A 2,500-nucleotide genomic window follows, 5' to 3' on the forward strand; every position below is an offset into this window, starting at 1 on the left:
TTATACAACATTCCACCTCCCATTGATCAACAATAGCTCCCTAGATTAAAATAAAAAAATGGGGGCTCAAGGGGGCGCAGACCCCCCTCCAAATTCCCCTTTCCCCCTCCCCCAATCTCATCAGGGAACCCATTCACAAAACCTACCTTTAGGGGAACGCCCCTGGCTAAACACCTATATACATATGATGGATGTCACATGGTGAAATTTTATTGTTTGCAATTTATCTTTGTTTATTTAAAATTTTTTTATTTTCTTTTATTTTCTTTCAATCGAGGCTCACTGTTGTTTACTATTGTTTAGTATTGTTTGTGTTGCTCTGTTTTTCATTGTTTACGTTGTTTATGTTAGTTTTTGTTTAGTTAAAATGACGTCTTTTGAGTTGATTATGTCTGTTGTAAAAATATATCTGGAACAGAGCTATAGAGATCTACGAATAGAGCTTGGAATAGTGCCTGGAATAGAACCATAATAGCTCTAGGAATAAAACTTGGAATATAGCCAAAATAGCTCTAGGAATAGAGGCTGGAATAGAGACAAGAATAGTTCTAGGAATGGAACTTGGAATATAGCCAAAATAGCTCTAAGAATAGAGGCTGGAAAAGAGACAAGAATAGCTCCTGGAATAGAGCGTAGAATAGAGTCATATTACCTCTAGGAATAGAGACTGTAATAGAGACAAGAATAGCTCTAGGAATAGAGCCTGGAATAGAGTCATATTACCTCTAGGAATAGAGGCTGGAATAGAATCAAAATAGCTCTAGGAATAGAGCCTGGAATAGTCATATTACCTCTAGGAATAGAGGCTGGAATAGAATCAAAATAGCTCTAGGAATAGAGACTGGAATAGAGTCATATTACCCCTAGGAATAGAGTCTGGAATAGTGTCAAAATACCTCTAGGAATAGAACCTGGAATAGAGCCCACAATAGCTCTAGGAACAGAACCTGGAATAGAAATCAATCCTCAAAATCCTACTTTAGGAATAGAGCCATAACACCTCTTATTATTATTAGTATTATTATTATTATTATTATTATTATTATGTTATTATTATTATATCAGGGATTGCAGCTCAAGATCTTATTATATCATGACCTTCTCCCTGTGTTCCTTTTGAAAGAAACCCCTCCCCACTCTATGTCTTCCTTTACATCGCCCATTCCTACGGCCTCCCGCATCAAAATACCCCAGGAAATGTGTTAAGTAAACTCACTCATCTGTACTTACTTGGAAAAGCACATTAAGCGGACAGACAGAGAGAGAGAGAGAGAGAGAGAGAGAGAGAGAGAGAGAGAGAGAGAGAGAGAGAGAGAGAGAGAGGAGAGAGACTCAGGTATAATGTCAGCTTAATTGCATCAACTGCTTTCCAGGAACCGAACGGGAAATCCCCTGCTCGCTCTCTTTCTCTCTCTCTCTCTCTCTCTCTCTCTCTCTCTCTGAACAAATGTGTGGATTCTTTATCGCGGTTTTTCCATTACAAAATCATAATAATTTTAGCTGTTTTTACAAGTTCTCTAATAATAAAAATAAGAATAAAAATAACATAAAAAAAATATAATAATAATAATAATAATAATAATAATAATAATAATAATAATAATAATAATAATAATAATAATAATAATAATAATAAGGTAAAAATAAAATAAAAATAAGAATAAGAATAAAAATAAAAATATCAATGTTAATATTAATATTAATATGAATATTATTATTATTATTAATATTATTATTATTTTTATTATTCTTATTATATATAAAAACCTTATGCAAAATCTAACATCAGTAAAATAATAGTTCTATCACTACATATCATTGTCACTACCATTCAATATCACTACAAACAAAACAAAAAGTAAAAAAAAAAACAAAAGTAAAACTATTTTTTGTAAGTGAAATAGATTACTGGCGTTACCTAGGCAACAGTGCATCCATACAGGGGGGCCTTATGCCATAAGCCTAGGCCGGTTCAGTGTCTTGGGTAGGCCTAAGAATTGATGTGTATATATGGACTCATCTCCGCACCTGAGGAAAAGAAAGAAAAATTGCTGTGTGAGTTTTGGCTGTTCTCTCTCTCTCTCTCTCTCTCTCTCTCTCTCTCTCTCTCTCTCTCTCTCTCTCTCTCTCTCTCTCTCTCAGTAATGCACTAAAATCTCTCTCTCTCTCTCTCTCTCAAATCTAAAATCTCTCTCTCTACTTTCTCTCTCTCTGACAATGCAAAATCTCACTAAAATCTCTCTCTCTCTCTCTCTCTCTCTCTCTCTCTCATAATACACTAAAATCTCCCACTCTTTCTAACAAGCGAAGGATATTTCCCGATCCTCCTAAGGACACCTCCCTAGGGGCGAAGGCGGGGGAGGGGAGGGGTAGAAGTAACACCCTTCCCTTCCCCTCCCTCCCTCTCCCCTCCCTTCCCCCCTTTGCCAAAATGTCCCAAGGGCCTCATCACTCCCTTAGTTTGGGACACTGATTGGGCCAAGCCTGTCTGGGTTCCTTT

The 2,500-nt window shown here is 36.4% G+C and overlaps 1 protein-coding gene and 1 long non-coding RNA gene across 2 annotated transcripts in view; one reads left to right on the forward strand and one right to left on the reverse strand.

Moving 5' to 3' along the window:
- LOC136852885 (uncharacterized) overlaps positions 1-2,500 on the reverse strand; it is a 422,752-nt gene that overhangs the window by 210,418 nt on the left and 209,834 nt on the right. The window contains exon 3 of the long non-coding RNA XR_010857256.1: positions 1,919-2,028. This is a non-coding gene — a long non-coding RNA (uncharacterized lncRNA). The remainder of the gene's footprint in view (positions 1-1,918; positions 2,029-2,500) is intronic.
- Positions 1-2,500, forward strand: part of gogo (golden goal) — a 98,610-nt gene that overhangs the window by 44,585 nt on the left and 51,525 nt on the right.

The sequence above is a fragment of the Macrobrachium rosenbergii genome, chromosome 26, assembly GCF_040412425.1.
Source record: "Macrobrachium rosenbergii isolate ZJJX-2024 chromosome 26, ASM4041242v1, whole genome shotgun sequence".
NCBI classification, from domain to species: domain Eukaryota; kingdom Metazoa; phylum Arthropoda; class Malacostraca; order Decapoda; family Palaemonidae; genus Macrobrachium; species Macrobrachium rosenbergii.